The 20,117-nt window shown below is 43.6% G+C and overlaps 1 protein-coding gene across 3 annotated transcripts in view; it reads right to left on the reverse strand.

Moving 5' to 3' along the window:
- Positions 1 to 20,117, reverse strand: part of TNS3 (tensin 3) — a 621,029-nt gene that overhangs the window by 131,450 nt on the left and 469,462 nt on the right. The window lies entirely within an intron of this gene.

Genomic DNA, 20,117 nt, shown 5'->3' on the forward strand with positions numbered 1-20,117 from the left:
TACTACACCCCAGAGAAGCTAGCTAGAATATACTCTACACAATCCAAGATGTGCCCTAAGTGTCAACAGGCGGTTGGGACATACTACCATGTCATTTGGGATTGCCCACTCATTCAGGCCTTCTGCAGACAGGTGGTCTCAGATATCAATGCTGCCACCAGCCTCTCAGTATCAGTGGATCCTAAGGTACTTCTCCTGGGCGTAACCGGAGCAGTGACACACTCTACACATACCAGGCTACTGCTATTTTGTGTTTTTATGCCAGGAAGGTAATCCTACAGCACTCGAGGTTGGCATCGCCCCCCACAGCCACCCAATGGTACACACTGGTAGACTCTGTGTTGCCCCTGTACAAGCTTACATACATGGGTTGCAAATGCCCCCAAAAGTTTGATAAGGTATGGGAGTCATGGGTGCAAAAGTGTGAACAAGATATGGTGAAAAATACTCCTGCGCTTGTGAGATCGTTTGCTGTAAAACAAAGGTAGTATTGTAGTCAGAGATAGGACTGGGGGAGATGATGGAGCGTGTCCCGCTGCCTTAGCTGACCAGGGGTGGTCTGCAAAGGACTGTTTAGTAGGAAGTGGATGGAAGGCGCGTGATCAGACGCTTACATCAAGAAATGTATGGTTTATTTATGTAAAAGAATACAGACATATAGTCATATAGATATAAAATCATACAAATACTACATAATATTATAAAAAAAAAGGAAAAACAGGTAACAAAATAAGTACTAGGAAGTACGCGCCTTCCATCCACTTACTACTAAACATGGGAGTCATGGGTGAAAGCCAGGTCGCTCAGCCTATAGCCCTTGAGGTTACTGATGGAGAGACCAGTAGTGCTTCATCTCGGGAATAATTTGAGTTCCGTATCTTCTTCACTTGTACAGGCCACACTGAATGGGATCATTCAGCTTAGACCCTTGCCAGCTGTAATCACTCCTTTGATGCAAGAAAGCAACGTGTTTCTTTCTCATCTGGCCCCTTCTCCCACCCAGCCCCTTCCCCTTGCTCTCCCCTCCCCTCCTGACTTCTCCCCTACCCTCAACTAGGCCCTGACCCCTAGGGGAGGAGGGCCCTTTGGTCGATGCTCGACGGACCAGGAGCGGTCTGGGCACATCGCTGATTCCTGTGAAGTCTTCTCCTCTCTCTCTTGGATCAGATCTCTCCTTTAGAATATATAATCTATTTCAGAGTTAGAACTTGCTCCACTCTAAAGACACAATCTTGACCTCTGCATGTCCAGCATTACACCATTATACGTATATGTTTATGTTCTGTTAATATCTTACTTGCCTCATTAATGTATGCTTAAGATGTTTTGTTATTTTTTTTATATATAAATAAAAACTTTTCTGTTAAAAAAATAATTACCTTTGCTTTTCAATCTGCAGCTCTGTAATTTTATGAGAATGCATTGCAATATGGCCACCTGGAGTTGTCCTGTACACAGAATGTGTACTGACCACTCCCCAGAAACATAATTTCCTGCTTGTGTGATTGGCGCACCAATTTCCCCAGAAGTCTGCCTAAGAGACAAGTCAGATTTCAGGCATCCCCTGCAACAAAAATGTCATTTTTGGAGAGATACATTCAATAGGAATATGTCTAAAAGGATGCAGGCCCAGCAGATTGCCTCACAAGTGTCCTGCAGGTGCACAGCTGATAGTTTATTAAGAAACCACTCCCATTAGACCCACTCAGAACAGAGGCACAGACAAACACACATGGATTTCTTTAGAATAACAAAAAGGTAGGAATCTGCAACAAAGTTTGTTATAATCCTTGCAATGTACATAGATCACCCAGGAGGGAATGTTTTTTTTCTCAACAAAAGTGGAGTTACGCTTTAAATATCTTTTTTTGGTCCATTTTGCCTGAGGAAAATAATAATAATATAGGGTGTTGATCTCCTTAGGCCACACCCTCCCTCATTACATAAATACACATCACCTGATATGCTTAAATCCAATAAGCAATCAAGTTTATACAGCTTGGAGTTAGACAATATGCTTAAAAATTATGATTTGGTCAAAATACTCACTTGCCTAATAATCGTGCAGACAGTGTACAAACAGGGGTAGTAGCCAAGGACTTTTAGTGGAACATATAGATACAAGGAAAACACTGCACATATAAAAACTATAACTTAAATTGTAACATTGCATAAAAGCCAAAACACAAACCAGACAATAAAATATTGAATATAGGGTTCAAGTATTTGTTTAGATCCAATACACTCCACATGTAGACTCAATGCATTTCGATAGATCTTCTTCAGGAGTACCTGTGAACGATCAGCATGATAAAACCCATAATTCTCATTGTACTGAAACCACAGATTCACTGGAATCATATGTGTGTGCGTCTTCTCTATCCCATGTGGTTGGGGGGGGGGGAGAGGGGTAGGAGGCTTTCATATAAGGTTTATATATAAAAGGTGTTAGAAAGCCCTCAATGGTCATCCATAATCCAATTAGATTGCCACATCAATTAGACGATAAAGGCACACCATCTATGTTTCAAAACGAGCAAAAGAGGGCTCGGGGCTTATCCACATCTTACTGTCAAACCATTCTATGTCTGGAGAACAGGCAACCAAAAATTAACAGAGGTCAGATGGGTAGGGAGTCATTTCAAAAATGTCCTTTCCTTCACACCCAAAGTTCCAGTGGTCAGTCACAACATTACCAGGTGCTGCAATGGCATAGTTTACAAGAAAGTGTGGCTCTTTCACATGCCCTGGCAATGCTTTCTGGCAGTCTGTATAAACATAGACACATAGAAGTGTGACTGCAGAAAAAAGACCAAATGGTCTATCAAGTCTGCTCCATTTTTTAAAATATTTATACTTTTTTTTTCTGAGCATAGATCTAGATTTGTCCCATGCATGTTTGAGTCCAAAACTGTTGACTGACATGGGCACAGAGACCTGCACAGCATGAAGCCTATTTCAAGCATCAACTACTCTTTTCATAAAATTATACTTTTTAACCACTTCAATACCAGGCACTTTCCCCCCTTCCTGCCCAGGACAATTTTCATTTTTCAGCACTGTCGCATTTTGAATGACAATTGCACGGACATGCAACACTGTACCCAAACTAAATTTTTATCATTTTCTTCCCACAAATAGAGCTTTCTTTTGGTGGTGTTTGATCACCTCTGTGGTTTTTATTTTTTGTGCTATAAACAAAAAAAGACTGACAATTTTGAAAAAAAAAACTGATGGGCAATGATGGGCACAGATTGGTGGCACTGGATAAGCAGCACTGATGAGCAGCTACTGACAGGCATTACTGAGTGGCATCTGAGGGGCACTGATAGGCATTACTGATGGGGCACTGATTGGCACTGTTGTGAGCACTGATTGCCACTTTTATGGGCACTAGAAGGCAACGTTTGTGGGGCACAGGCTGGCAGGTGATGGGCACTGATTGGCAGCTGATGGGCACCTCTGATGGGGGCCGACCTGATAATCAATGTGCTGATTATTAGTGCAGACCCCCCTCTGACAAGGAGAACCACTGATCTGTTCTCCTTCTCAGCGTGAACCGAGGAAAGCCGTTTACCGACACTTCCTGGTTCACGCAATGATCAGCTGTGATTGGTCACAGCTGATCACGTGGTAAGAAGCCTCTGTCAGAGGCTCCATACCATGATCGGAGTTGTGTTGAGTCAGACTGACACACAGTAACTCAGATCGCCGCGCTGCGCGCCGGCTTGTTGTCCTGATCACGTCATATGAAGTCCGATCATGATAACAAAACCACTTTGCTGTCGTCATATTGAAGGCCCCTTGAACCGCCTTTAGAGAAAGGGAGCCTTGACTGTGTCTCTCAGCCATCACATCCCCTGAAAATTGCTGCTCTGACCAGAAGGTGTCTCTCCTCTACACCCAGCAGCCTTCCCCTATGCTCATTCCTTCATGAGATGGGGCCCTTCACAGCAGTTACTGGCGCTGATGGCGCTGGCTCCTCACCTACTTTCTGCCCACAACCTGTGAGGACTTTTACTACAGCATCTGCCTTGATTAATGGACACTGCCTTCCCTACCTAGGATTCCTAGAGCACTGCCATCACATGTGAATGGACCTCAGACTTTGGACACTTGCAGCATCTCACTTACCTGGATTCTATCAGAGATACTGAGTTCCCTGTGCTCTATAGAGCAGGAACTGATGAATCCTGTCAGCTCTCATCCCCTCCATCATATCACTCAGCTCCTCTCACTGCCTGTGTGAGGGATCAGGTTTCATACTGCAGGAGGCAACTACTAACTCTTTCCATCCCTGCCTCAGCCTGCATGCCAGCCAGCTCTCCTCTTCAGTGACATGTGATTTCAGTGTTACAGACTCCCCAAGTGACATGCCTCAGATTCTCTGACAGGGCTTCTGTGTCACTTGAGGCAGGAGGCTCCTTCTTATTAACCCCTCATGTCCCGACACAACCTCTGACACAGAGTCAACTCCTGGACTCCAGACTCTCCTTCCAGCTCTTTCTACAACCAATCATCAGTCCTCCTACTCTACCTCCTTTGGGTAAGTATAATTATAGGGTGGTCTGAGATAAGTCAAGTGTAGCTGTTTTAGGGCCACTGATGCATTTGTGCAGCAGTCCAATCAAATCTTATGTTTACTTTATTGGCTGTCACGTCAGCTGTGGCTCCCACCCCTTCCCAAGGGTCTGGTTCTCACCTGGGCGGCCCTCTAAAATTGATTTCCCCCTGTCGATTTGCACTTAGTACAGGGGATTAAATAAATACATTTTAACAATGGCACCGTGAGTTCACTGATGTGCTGACGCTGGTGCTTTTTAATACACAGACAGCTGACATATAGAAAGATATTTATGTTAATACTAAGGGTGAAAGTCTAAGCAGCTTCCTTGTATTGTTAGGAACTGGCTGCAGGGTTTCTGTGCCTATGCATTGCTCTAAAAATAAAAAAAATAAAAAATAAAAAAAAACAGAATTAGTCCCTTCTTCCCTATTCAGTTCTGTGGATCTCAGTTGGGAGGTCTACAAAATACCCGTATTTATCGGCGTATAACACGCACAGGCTTATAACATGCACATTCATTTTAAGAGGGAAGTTTCAGGAAAAAAAATACAAATTTTAAATAAGGAACTTTGAAGCAATTTAAGGGTCAGTGCCCATCTGCAGCCTCACCATTGCCTTCAATGCAGCCTGATCAATGCCCATCTGCCGCCTCACAAGTGCCATCAATGCAGCAACCTCACCATTGCCATCAATGCAGCAACCTCACCATTGCCATCAATGCAGCAGCCTCACCATTTCCTTCAGTGCAGCAGCCTCACCATTGCCATCAGTGCAGCCTGATCGATGCCCATCTGCAGCCTAGAGGGGACAGGGAGGGGGGCGGGACGAGCACCGACAGATTACATACAGTGAGAATCTCCTATGATAGACAAAACAGTGGTCCAATGGCGGCCGAGGAGAAGGGACTTCCTATTACAGAGACCGCCAAGTAAACAGGAAATTCTCACTGTATGTAATCTGATGGCGCTCGTCCCGCCCCCCTGCCTGCCCCCCTCCGAGGCAGCTAAAATTGAGGTATTGGCGTATAACACGCACACGCCATTTGCACCCAATTATCATGGTGAAAAAGTGAGTGTTATACGCCAATAAATACAGTATATGGAGGGCTGTGCTGTTTAATTTTGATACCCAGTTTTGCCTAAAAATGGCTGCCTGGAAATAACTAAGTTTTGACTGCAGAAATGTTAGTCTATGGTATATGTATATTGACCTGCGTTGGTAGCTGCCAACTTTATTCACTCTAGCGCTGACTTTTACTCTGCATATGGTTATTATTCATGTACCAGCACAGGCCAACTTCTTTTCAGTCACATGCACAGATCGTCAGTGGTATACAACTGCTGACGGTTTAATGAGAGCCACTGTGTGCGCACAACTTTTATTCCCTTGGCGGTGGTGGCCACCCAGTAGTCGACTTTCTGAATGGGGAATACACCACCTACCAAACTAGGTAGTTCATCCCTCCTAAGAGGAAGGATGCCAGTGAAAGTCTCAAGGAAGTTGCACTGGCTAGACCTGTACCCTTTCAGTAGGGAGGCATGGATCTTACAGTCGGGATTTAACTGGGGGTTTTGGATCGCTTTCATCACCCCTAACGCTCCTTCGGGTTTCCTCTCTTGGTGTGGTAACTAAAAAAATAAAAAAATAAATAAAAAATATGTGTGTGTGTGTGTGTGTGTGTGTGTGTGTGTGTGTATCAACTTATACAACACTTTCTTTCCCTGCAGGCTTGTTAGTTAATGGTGGTATTGATCAGGAGAATTCCTGGGACCAATACTCTTTTGATACAGCACTTTCTTAGCTAAATTCTCTGGTGCTTCTACCCTTCTGGTGAAGGCTGACGTGGAATCTGCCTTTCACTTCCTACTGTACACTGCGATTGTTCCATCCCCACAACATGGAAGATCCTGCCCATCTTCTGTCCTTTTTGGGCATTGAGATTGACATTGTGGGGATGGTCTGCCGACTTCCTGGGGTTAGCTTCTTTCCTTGGTTAAATTCCCAAGGGACTCTAGGAAGCCAGGGCTGTAGCAGCTTCAACCTTTTTGGGCCATCTTGTTTTCACATTCCACATACTTCTGATGGGCAGTGCCTTCTGTGGGCCCCTATGATATGTATATCAGATACACGTCATTATGTACCACTTATTAGCTCCTATGCATGATGACTTGGAAGCGCGGTTGTCCTTCTTGCACTTCTCTAATGGTCCTTCTTGGATGAATGGAGGAATTGTCGAACAAGGTTCTGTGCTGGGACCAATCCTATTTAATTTGTTCATAAACGATCTGGAGGATGGGATAAACAGTTCAATCTCTGTATTTGCAGACGATACTAAGCTAAGCAGGGCAATAACTTCTCCGCAGGACGTGGAAACCTTGCAAAAAGACCTGAACAAATTAATGGGGTGGGCGACTACATGGCAAATGAGGTTCAATGTAGAAAAATGTAAAATAATGCATTTGGGTGGCAAAAATATGAATGCAATCTATACACTGGGGGGAGAACCTCTGGGGGAATCTAGGATGGAAAAGGACCTGGGGGTTCTAGTAGATGATAGGCTCAGCAATGGCAGGCAATGCCAAGCTGCTGCTAACAAAGCAAACAGAATATTGGCATGCATTAAAAGGGGGATCAACTCCAGAGATAAAACGATAATTCTCCCACTCTACAAGACTCTGGTCCGGCCGCACCTAGAGTATGCGGTCCAGTTCTGGGCACCAGTCCTCAGGAAGGATGTACTGGAAATGGAGCGAGTACAAAGAAGGGCAACAAAGCTAATAAAGGGTCTGGAGGATATAAGTTATGAGGAAAGGTTGCAAGCACTGAACTTATTCTCTCTGGAGAAGAGACGCTTGAGAGGGGATATGATTTCAATTTACAAATACCGGACTGGTGACCCATCAATAGGGATAAAACTTTTTTGCAGAAGAGAGTTTACCAAGACTCGTGGCCACTCATTAAAATTAGAAGAAAAGAGGTTTAATCTTAAACTACGTAGAGGGTTCTTTACTGTAAGAGCGGCAAGGATGTGGAATTCCCTTCCACAGGCGGTGGTCTCAGCGGGGAGCATTGATAGCTTCAAGAAACTATTAGATAAGCACCTGAATGACCACAACATACAGGGATATACAATGCAATACTGACACATAATCACACACATAGGTTGGACTTGTGTCTTTTTTCAACCTCACCTACTATGTAACTATGTAACTATGTAACACACAGCTGGAGTTTTTTACAGGTCTGCATTCAGCTCCTGTTGCTTTGGCATTTTATTCCAGGATGACTGGTCTGCTGAACTATGGTGGGCCTCTTTGACCCAAATATTTGTTGTGTAACATTATGCTGTTAGAGCCCTTACCTATTATGGTCAAGTGGTTAACTGCCTCTCTGCACGCTCTCCAAGTTTGTTCTCCCTGTTGTGTTTTTCTGGTGCTTGGATGTCTTCAGTTGACTGTGTGTTTTCAGATGTAGCTAATTGCTGTGGGTCTTCCTTGTCCTTCCTTTTTTGTGTAGTCTCGTTTCTGACTCCTTTTTCTCCCCCTCCGTGCCTCCCCTCCCAGACAATCCAGGTAACCTGTCGGCAACTTTCAGACAAATGGGTGCCTGCACCTGTCAATGATATCTACTGTAACCCCTGGGGGTAGGGCATCTGGATCTTTTCTCCTACCTCCTCGACCTGCAGGATATAGTTGTGGCTGGTTCGACAGTGGGTACTGCTCCCTCTGCTGTATTGTTTGGTTCAGACTTTTCAGCTGGGAGGACATCTCCAAAGTTTTCTTATTCAGAGGATTTTGAAGGAAAATGGTTGGAAACATCTGACTTGCTTCCCTTATTCTCGGCACCTGTTTTCTGTGCACAACTTAACCAACATTCTCTCCATTTTGCCTTCAGGGCTCTCTTGTTTCAAGTTTTTTTCTTGGGCATTCTTTGACACCTTTAGGGTTTGTGAACTTACTTGCCGAGGACAAATGCCCAGTTTATGGTAACCCAGAGGATGTGCTGCTCACAGAATCATTTTTTATCTCGCTTATTCTTCCAAACTCAACAAACTGGAATTTTTTCTGGTTTTGTGCCTTTTCCTTTTCCCAGCTGCCTCCTCATGATTTTTCCATGTATTCTTCTCCCATTGGTGCAGCCATTGCTGCCCATGGGGTGTTTTTTTTTTTTTTGGATGACAGAGATGACAGAGATGGCTTTTAGGTAGATGGGAATCATTAGAATTTTTGCTACATGTTTGTCCTCACCTTTTATTCTGATTTCATGTCTCTCCCCAGAATTACCTTGGATCATTGTTGTTTATTGGGCCTCTTGCCATGCTGAATTTTGATATTGTGGGGCGAATTTTCCTTTGCAGTTGGCAGAATTTGTTGTTGCAGTTTTCATGGCCTACACTGGCTGCTGGTATAACCTGAGACAATTTGTTTTAGGCCCCTTCATTCTTATCATACATGTATGGGGTAACAATGTAGGGCATTACCGGCCTGTAGATTCCACCTCCTCTATTAAGCATGGTATTGCTCCGTGTTATGCCAGTTTTAACTATCTATTGTTTGGTCCAACATTGTTCCCCCTTTTCTGGTTTTGGCCCGTCACATACTTCGTTCTTGTTTGGAGCTGTTTCACTGCAAGGTGAATGCCTTTTTTTTAAAAATTTGTCCATAGGATTGGTGGCATTGTTGTCTGCCGCTGGGGTCTTGAGGGAGATAACAGTATTTATTAAGACCTGATGGGGTTAATTTAAATGATCGGCCTAAATATGTTCACCTCGGCCTACAATTTGGTGTCGAGCAGGTGCTGGCTACGGTGGGGCGCTCATTAGTGTACCACGTGTGGCGGTTTTGACCTTACCAGCAATTGATGTTGATTTATGGGCTATGCCCTCAAGTTAAATTCTGGGGTCAGTCTAATGCCTGTCTGGCACTGATGGTAAAGACGGGCCTCTTAGACTATGTGAGTTTATGTTTATGGGTGCACACGGTATACTATGACTGGCATGTTGTTTGGCAAATTCTGGGGTTGGTCTAATGCCTGTCTGGCACTGATGGTAAAGACAGGCCTCTTAGACTATGTGAGTTTATATTTATGGGTGCTCATGGAATACTGTGACTGGCATTGTTTGGTACATTTGGAAAGTTGTACTTTTGAAAAGTTCAATAAAGCTATGGCCTTGCCCTATTTCCAACTTAATCAGCTTCTGTGTCTTTTTGGGGGGGCAAGGTATTGGTTTATTAGTTGGTCATAAATGAGCCTATGCTTCTCAGCAGTCATGCTATATGGCGGGTGGCAAGTGGTTAAGATTCGTTTTGAACTTCCTTCCTGCTAGTTTGAGGTCATGTCCCTGTGCTCTTGATGTCATTTTGAAAATACTGCCCTCCTTAATGTTATTAACCCACTTTGCCTTTCCTCCAGACTGTACACATTAAGTTCCTGTAGTCTCTCCTGATACTTTTTATCCCTCAGACTAATTACTTTATTTTTTGTAAAGATTTCAGAAAGATAAGATGCTCTCTCAGATTTTTATTGCTATGTGTATCAATATTTGGGAGACTTCCCCTCAATTAGAAAGAACAGGCCTTGACAGCCCCCCACTCCATTTTGTCAGGCAGTGTGGAAAGAAGCAAACAATAGAAATACACAAATTAAAGCCGATTCCTATGAATCTCGAAACTCAAGTTGTGTATTGCCAAGCTTTATACGGTTTGTTTAGGTTTTTTTTACTGTTCATTGGGAATAGTTGCCCTCATCCGGGTATACCAGTACAAAAAATAAGAGGAAGAGGTGTCACCATTTAAGAAGGGGGTGTTGGCTATCAAGGTCTATTTTTAGCACAGCATCTGGATAAAGATCCCCAACAAAGCTTCACTTTCACCTTCTGAATGCAAGTGGTCATTATGAAATATAATGGGTAATATTTCATGTTTACCCAGCCAAAAAATAGGTAACTTTTTAGTATTGAACATAAAAAAACATTTTAGTCCTCTTTAGATTTTCAGGCTAAAACAATACAGTTTTCATGGAGAAGACTGCACAATCATAACAATTTAAGATGGAATATTCTGATTTTTATATGAGCAGAGTCGTGTTACTCTCTAAATCAATAAGGCAAGAAGTTTTAGCTAAGCAGTAACACTTCAAGCTAAGTGAAAAAAGCCTGTTTGCCACCATCCTAAAGTGAAAAAAACGGGAAAATAATTAAATGATTGTTCTGCATGTTATGAGCCTCATGAGGCTTAAGACTTTCCTTTGTGTGCCTTCTGTCCTAACTCCACCTCCTCATTTTTTTCCAATCATGTCTGCGACCCTCTCTTAATGTCAATACACAAAGCGCATTGTTTATCACCGTTTTGCTCCCAGTCACAACTACCGCTACCTCTGTAAAGAATGTGAACTATTATGTAGAAATAACAAAATAAATATATATATATATATATATTACATACACACACACACACACACACACACACACCTAACCCCTACAAAAGGGTTTCACACCACAGGTAATATTTGTATTTTAATGTCATTACAAACTAAATCACAGCGGATTTACACAGATCACCCAAAATTAACACAGATTAACCCAAATTTACTCTTCAAAACTACACGCCAGACATTTTTTTATATGGACCTATAAAAAATAAAGCAGCTCAGGCCGCAAAACCACCCTTAATCTGGAATTCTCCCTCATATTACTTCTATTCTGCCACATCACACGCCCAAAGTATGCAACACCTAGCTTGCTTCTTTGTGACTGTTGTGGGGTCATGATTACCTGCGTCCAGAGCTGTGCATCTATCCCTGTACGGATGTAAATACTGGCATGTGCTGTCATTGATTTTTACAGGCTGGCTGCATGGTACACCAGTTAATCCTCAAGTGCATAAATATGAGTTATGGGCCTATGCATCTCTGTGAATGAATACACACAGCACCCACAGCCCACATTGCTCTTTTTTAGGAGGATAGAGGCTACAGCACAGGGCAGAACTTTTCTTTTCAATCTGTAAGGGGTCATTCACAGAGGCCCATGCAGTGTCTGCATTAGGTGCGGTTTCACCCATCCCGCAAAGCTGTCAAACTGGGGAGCGTGGTTGAGTCCATACAGCTGGTGCATCTACATTGACTAACATTGGCTGCCTGAACACAGCTCCACACTGTTCCAGATCCATAAACAAATGGTTGAATCATGCTGTGCAGGTCTCTGTGCCCGTGTGAATGAGCTCTAAGTGTATGTGCTCATGTGTACAGTGCATATTGTGTATACATTTTTGTGTGTATTATGCAGATTGTGTGTGTATAGTGCACATTGTGTCTAAGTTAACTTGTACTGTGAAAATTGTGTGTATATTGCAGGACTGTGTGTTTATGTGTAAAGTGTACAACTGTGTATTTGTATAGTGCATGACTGTGTATTATGAGGCTCTATAGGTGTATACGTTTTTGTGTATAGTGCAAGACTGTGTGTGTTTTGTGTGTATAGTGCAAGTTGGCCTTACCTGGGGAACTTTGGAAAATCAGAATTCCTGAAAATGGGCATGGGAGTAGGGGAAGAGTGGTGATGGGTGGGGCTAATAAGGGCATGCAGGGGTCAGGTGTGTAATGTACAGAGCATGGGGGTTAGGAGCAGGGCAGCCATCAGAAATGTTAGGGCCCCTTACACAGCTTTAAGCCTGGGCCCACTCGGGCTTGACCACCAACATTCACCAGTGACCGCCCACTGACTGTCCCACAAAGGCCCATCCCATGTCCTCCTCATCCTCCTGCAATCCCATCACCTCCATCAAATGTACTCCTACTACAGTCCCATCTCCTCCATCGCACATCCTCCTCCAGTCCCATCTCTTCCATCCCACCTCCTCGTCCTCCTGCAGTCCCATCTCCTCCATCCCATGTACGCCTACTCCAGTCCCATCTACTCCATCCCACATCCTCTGCCAGTCCCATGTCCTCCTCCTCCTCCAGTCCCATCTCCTCCATCCCACTTCTCCTCCGGTCCCATCTCCTCATACTTTAGTCCTATCTCCTCCATTCCACATTCTCCTCCTCCTCGAGTCCCATCTCCTTCATCCCACATCCTCCTCCTTCACCAGTCCCATCTCCTCTATCCCATGTCCTCCTCCTGTCCCATCCCTCCATCCCATGTCCTCCCCCTCCCCCAGTCCCATCTCATCCATCCCATGTCCTCCTCCTCCAGTCCCATCTCTTCCTACCACAGGAGGAGGGAAGTGAGACAGGAAGGGAGCAGTGGGACAGATGGGGGGGCAATGTGTTAGAAGGGGATAGGGAGACAGGAGGGGGGAGTGTCACAAGAGAAAGGCAGCGTTAGACAGTAGGGGGACAGTATGACAGGCAGGGGCAGCGGAACTGGAGGGGGAAGTGTCATAGGAGGAGTTCAGTGGGACAGGTGGGGAGCAGCGGGACAGGTGGGGTGCAGAAAGACAGGAGGGGGAAATTTCGTGGAAGAGGGGCAGCAGGCAGGTGGGGGCAGTGTCACAGGTGGTGGGGGGCATTAGAACAAGTGAAGGGGCAGGACAGGTGGGGGGCATCAGGAAAGGTGGAGGGCATTAGAACAGGTGAACGGGCAGGTGGGGGGGAGCATCACAGGTGGGAGGCAGTGTCTCACACACCTAGGGAAGCAGCAGTCCTCCCAGCTCTTACCTGTCCAGCAGTACCAGGAGGGGTAGCTGAGCCTGTGTCCCATCAGCTGCAAGAAAGAGCGGAGGGGGGTGGGACTCTACTCCATCCTGACCTCCTCCTCCATGGGGCCCTCCGCTGGCACCAACTGGCCTCGCCCCGCCCCCCGCACAATCCGGCGCACACTGTAGTACTGGAGCAGAGCCTGCGGGCCCCGACCTGCACACACAAGAGAGCGGGGGGGTGTCTCCTCCACCATGGGGCCCTCCACTGGCACCAACTGGCCGGTGCACACTGTAGTAATGGTGCAGAGCCTGCCTGATAGTGGGCCCCGAACTGCAGACACCTGGGATCCGCCGCCATCCTCCTCTGCATCCTGGCAGATGGTCCGCTATGACGGCAGCTGCCATGTGTTAAAGATGGCCCGGGCCCTTCGGATGCCCGGGCCCCTTGTCTACAGGCTGTACCCCCCTGGTGGCGGCCCTGGTTAGGAGTAGATAATGCAGAGTGCAGAGATTAGGTGTATGTAACGTGCAAGGCTTAGGAGTCAGAAGTATACACAGCCCAGTGGACAGCATCGCTTTTCTTTTCTCCATCACCCTTTTATACATAGTACTACAGGTACCTTTGCACATACATACATTAAATTGTGAAAATACAATGTTGTCCAATAATTACAATCACTCCGCCTTATATAAATTCCACACGACATAAAATAAACTGTATATATACTATATATCAGCATAAGAAAAATAGAAAAAAGTGCAGCCACTATAGAATTCACATATCGTGTGACCAAAAACAATTGTGCTTTGAGCAACAGGAATATCTTTTTGATAATAAAGATTAAATTTATAAAATCCACAGTAGTGAAAAAATGCAGTAAACTTAACACCTGAAACATTCAAAAATGTAGTCCATGAGTTAAGTGAAAATCAAGTGCTAGCAATCCACTGTGCAGACTTCAGTGCTCCAACACCAATTTCCCTACCAGATAGTTTGATCTAATACTGAGATCAAATGGCACTTGTGTGTAAAGCCATGGAGCAAGGTCACCAAGCAACCATAAGGATAGATGTCATCACTCCACAAAAATCAGCAGTCAGATAGTGGCAGCAGTTTAACCAAGCCTCAATCCCATCGCCAGCACCCTCACTGATCAAAATAATGTTATGGCCCCAAATGACATGAAGGAAAGCAGAGGAACCTAAAAAGATACCCACAAAGATCCAGATAAACACAGCATGTAAAAGTTGGAGCACGCCATGCGAGACATGATCACAACCAAGGCCTTGCCAAACAAGTTTCGTCACAGCAGACATTTTCAGGAGACTCTGATAGGTTGGAGATGACAACAGTCGGCACAGTGGTGTAGTGGGTAGCACTCTCACCTAGCAGTAAGAAGGGTCGCTGGTTCGAATCCCAACCATGACACTACCTGCCTGGAGTTTGCATGTTCTCCCTGTGTCTGCGTGGGTTTCCTCCGGGTATTCCGGTTTCCTCCCACACTCCAAAGACATGATGGTAGGTTAATTGGATCCTGTCTAAATTGGCCCTAGAATGTGTATGTATGAATGTGAGTTAGGGACCTTAGATTGTAAGCTCCTTGAGGGTGTAGGGACTGATGTGAATGTATAATGTATATGTAAAGCGCTGCGTAAACTGACGGCGCTATAGAAGTACCTGAAATAAATAAAAATAAATAAATAAACAGTCCATTTTATACACAGCTAATGGCAAGCAATAGGCAGTAATCCTTCCCTCAACAGCTCATCCTAAATTGTGATGCATCTGCAATATTTGAGCTCAGTAGCATCAAATAGTATACTATACCCCTCAATTCAATGTAAAAAGTAATTACAAAAATTTGCCAAATAATAACATTCCATATAAATTAAAATAATCAAGTTTCGAACTCCACCTTGTGGCCAAATAGGATGGTTGCACTCAAAAAGAGACCACATATATAGATGAAAGGCCAGCAGAATCTATGGGAAAAACAAAATAGAGGTTGTGGGGAGATCTGCTAATTTGCCTTCCCTTGTATTCCAACAAAGCAAATGGCCAATACCATAGAACATATTCGATGATACACAAAATGAAATAAAAAAAAATATTGAACCCCACCTTTTTTTACTTATCTTCTGATATCTCTCTGGCCAGTACATGCAAGAAAAGTGCAGAAAATGCAGTCAGTGAGCAATTTAAAATACAAGCTCAGTTTGAGGAGTAGCTTATCCTAACAGCTTTGCACTGGAACATTGGCGACAAGAGTAATACTCTTAGAAAGGTTTAAAATTATGCTGCAAAAAGAACTTTCCACTTCACATGGGAGATTAGGGAACTGGGCAGCCGCACTGACACCCTTGAGGATAACATGGATGATGTCATTACTGCCGTAGGGAGTCACGAACAGAAAACCGACACCCTTAGAAGTGAACTGGACCAGGTTCTTCTGCAATGATAGGATTATGAGAACTGATCACACAGGGGCAACCTCAGGCTATGCGGTCTCATGGAATCCATAACCAAGCTGACTTCCACAGCCACCTCGTTCTTTCAATGTTGGGTACAGGTAGGCGGCATTGTTGGCACATAATTACTCAAAAGCGGCAAGAGACTTCATTGGATGGATACAAGACACACAGGTAAGAAAAAAAATGCTGTAGTGAGCAGTATTTCCAAGCATCCGTAGGGAAACTCACATACCGCTACATCAAGTTGCTCAGTGGTGTAAGCTTGCCTCCTGTTAGGAAAGAACAACAGCAGGTGTCCCCATCTGTAGCGCAGTTTTTAAAATAGAGCAAGATGTACATCTGGAGGAAACCACAAAAAAAACACAAAAATCCCCCTACCGGGTATAGTATGGTCATCAGAGGGTTAGGGAGCCAACACTATTCACTACGTTCCACAATTTAAGGGTGTAGTGGGTCAAGGGAGAGGCAGTTCTGAATGGCCCTTTAAATTTTCAATGGCAAGGGGGGCTAAATTTCTACCATAAATTTTTCAATGGGTACCCACAGCTTAGCAGAAATACAAAGTGTCAGTTCAATATAGCGCAACTGTCTGTAGCACGTAACCCCAAACTGCTCATCTCCTTAGGTCTCCCCAGGACAAGCATAAGCCAGTCATGAACTGGGTATTTTATGGTGCCCGAGTTCCAGGAGAATGAAAAGACCTGTTACAATTGTTTGGCCATGACTGGAGGAATGGTATTTTAAACTCTCTTTTAACATTGACACACTCCACATTCTAACAGTAAAATCTACATTTTCTAGGAGCTTTGTGAAATAATTTAAAAAAGTGGAAAATTCTCTGCATCAGGAGATTCCCCCTCGGAAGCCCTCTGCTCCTGCACCTATTAAACTAAAAATTTGGTAATCACTGAACTCGCCTTATGTGACTAGCAAAATACCTCTTCCAAGGGATATAGAAAAAGATTACTGAAAAATTAATAACGCTCTTTGTACCATTATGTAACAAATGTTATTCTATGTTTATATACTTGGGTTTTGATTTGATTTTGGTATTGGTTTATCAATACTGATTTTCAGATGCAGAGCATCTTGTCACTATCAATTCCTTATGTAAATAAAATGAAAAAGTTTAAAGATGTACTTGTGTTATGTTCTTTGGTGTAAAGATTTTGTTACATTTGCACTCCATGCTTCCTAACCCATAAATTAACCCTACTCTGAATAGTTGGAAGTCATGGATGCATGAGGTCAATAGGCTCCCTCCTTTCACATGTAAACTCTGGCTCTGCACTCTGAAGGTTTTCTAATTCAACAGCTACAGAAAACAATCCTTCAGTTGGGATAAATACTAAAGAGGCAAAAGGGAAGGAAAGGCAAGGTGGGGTCTGAGCTTGCAGGACAATGTCCTGATGACAGCCTAGAAAGAAAACTTGCATGTTATGAATTGCATGTAAACTTTTTTTTGTGCAAGAGCAGTGTGAATGTGTATAGAGTTACAAAATGGAATTACAAATCCATACCTTGCAAATGTATTTATGTGCTATTTAATGATAGCTTTGAGGTTCTAGTCTCTTTAGACTGTAAACTGCTTCAGCTATGAGGTGACTGAAATTATATTTCCTCTTAAAAAATGTGTTTTTGTTAAGTAGCAGGAAGCTCAGCAAACAAGGAAACAGACCAATTATGTAAGGTAAGATTTATAGTTATAAAGTGCAAACGTAACATGAAACAAAATGTTTTAAAGTAGCTGTCATTGTAAAAGATCACTAACAATATAATTATACCCTTTAGTTTACATACAAATTTGCAAGATGTAGATCATTTTTAAAGAGTACTCAGACCAAACACATTTTTCACTTTTAAATTAAAACGTTTGCACACCCTTATTTCTTCCTTATTTCCTAATATCATACATTGTCTCTGGTCTCTTTAGCATTCATGCCGGCTTGTGGTCTTGCATGATTTTTATTTTTGATTGAAGCCTTTTATTGTCTCATGTGGTAAAGTTATCCATTCTGCTTGGCAAAAGGCCTTCGGGTCCTGCACATCTTGGTTGTCTAGCAAGAACTCCTTAAAGTGGCTTGATCATGTTGAGGTCAGGAGAGAGTGATGGCCACTCTAGACCAATCAGTTTTTTTCTGCTGCAGCCACCAAAGGGTACATTTTGCCCTATGTTTGGGATAATTGTAATGTGTGGCGCATGCGCAGCTTCTGGGCTGACAAGTGCAAATTTTCTGATAATATGCAATAATCTTGCCATCAATTTTAACTAGGTTTCCTGTCCCACTGTGTCTCACGACCCTTCACCCCCTCAAAACAGCAGAGATTCATCTCTATGCTTTGTCGAAAAGATGAGATACTTCTTTTCCTTCTTTTGCATTTGTTAACTCCTCTGTAAACACTGCGTTTATGGTTATAACTAAAGAGTAAAATTTTGGTCTCATCACTGCAAATTTAGAGCAGATGTTTTGGTGCTTCTCTAGGTGCTGTTTGGCATTTTGCCATCAAGCGGTTTTGGGGAACTGGTGCAGCAAAAATGGCTAACATTTCACACATTCTGTCAATGGTATGTAAACTTATGAGCACAACTATACCTCCAATTTTTGGTACACCCTATCCTGGATCCTCTAGCATCTGACACTTTTGGGTGTGCCGGATGCCTGTGTCTCTACAGCTGTAGTTCCACCTGATGGCTGTTACGACACTGCCATCTTGGACTTTCCGTGCTACTTGTCCATACAGTACCAGTGTGTAGGGTATGTGTGTGGTACACTTTTACAAATTAAATTGCTCTAACATGACACACTCTCAACAGGTTTCAAAGAAACAAAATAAAGCTGCTAGAATGACCCAGCCAATCACCTGACTTGAATCCAATAGAAAATCTATAGAAAGAACTAAAGATCAGAGTTCATAGAAGAGGCCCACGGAACATTCAAGATTTGAAAACTGTTTGTGTGGAAGAATGGGCCAAAATCACATCTCAGCAATGCATGCGACTAGTTTCTCTATACAGGAGGCAACTTGAAGCGGTCATTACCAACAAAGGTTTTTGTACGAAGTATTAAATACATTTCAGTTAGCGTGTTCAATACTTTTTCTCTGTGTCATTCCATTTTATTACACAACTTAATTTCTGAACTTATTTGTTTTGATTTCTTTGTATGTATGCATGGGTTGTTACCGATATGTGGTGCAAATTACATGTCAATAGCACCTGTAGAAATATATTTACCTAGAAAAACTGTTGTTCAATATTTATTTTACCTGCTGTATATACAGTATCTCACAAAAGTGAGTACACCCCTCACATTTTTGTAAAAAATTTATTATATCTTTTTATGTGACAACACTGAAGAAATTACAGTTTGCTACAAGTACTGAGTGTACAGCTTGTATAACAGTGTACATTTGCTGTCCCCTCAAAAAAACACACAGCCATTAATGTCCAAACCGCTGACAACAAAAGTGAGTACATCCCTAAGTAAATATGTCCAAATTGGGCCCAATTAGCCATTTTCCCTCCCCGGTGTCATGTGACTCGTTAGTGTTACATGGTCTCAGCTGCGAATGGGGAGCAGGTGTGTTAAATTTGGTGTAAATCGCTCTCACTCGCTCATACTGGTCATTGGAAGTTCAACATGGCACCTCATGACAAACAAACTCTCTGAGGACTTGGAAAAAAGAATTGTTACTCTACATAAAGATGGCCTAGGCTATAAGAAAGTTGCCAAGACCCTGAAACTGAGCTGCAGCACGGTGGCCAAAACTATACAGCGGTTTAACAGGACAGGTTCCACTCAGAACAGACCTTGCCATGGTCGACCAAAGAAGTTGAGTGCACGTGCACAGCATCATATCTAGAGGTTGTCTTTGGGAAATAGACGTACAAGTGCTGCCAGCATTTCTGCCGAGGTTGAAGGGGTGGGGGGGGTCAGCCTGTCAGTGCTCAGACCATACGCCACACACTGCATCAAATTGGTCTGCATGGCTGTTGTCCCAGAAGGAAGCCTCTTCTAAAGATGATGCACAAGCAAGCCTGCAAACAGTTTGCTGAAGTCAAGCAGACTAAGGACATGGATTACTGGAACCATGTCCTGTGGTCTGATGAAACCAAGATAAACGTATTTGATTCAGATGGTGTTAAGCGTGTGTGGCGACAACCAGGTGGGGAGTACAAAGACAAGTGTGTCTTGCCTACAGTCAAGCATGGTGGTGGGAGTGTCATGGTCTGGGGCTGCATGAGTGCTGCCGGCACTGGGGAGCTACAGTTCATTGAGGGAACCATGAATGCCAACATGTACTGTGACATACTGAAGCAGAGCACGATCCCCTCCCTTTAGAGACTGGGCCGCAGGGTAGTTATCCAACATAACGACCCCAAACACACCTCCAAGATGACCACTGCCTTGCTAAAGAAGCTGAGGGTAAAAGTGATG

Source organism: Aquarana catesbeiana, linkage group LG05 (assembly GCF_042186555.1).
Source record: "Aquarana catesbeiana isolate 2022-GZ linkage group LG05, ASM4218655v1, whole genome shotgun sequence".
Taxonomy (NCBI): Eukaryota; Metazoa; Chordata; class Amphibia; order Anura; family Ranidae; genus Aquarana; species Aquarana catesbeiana.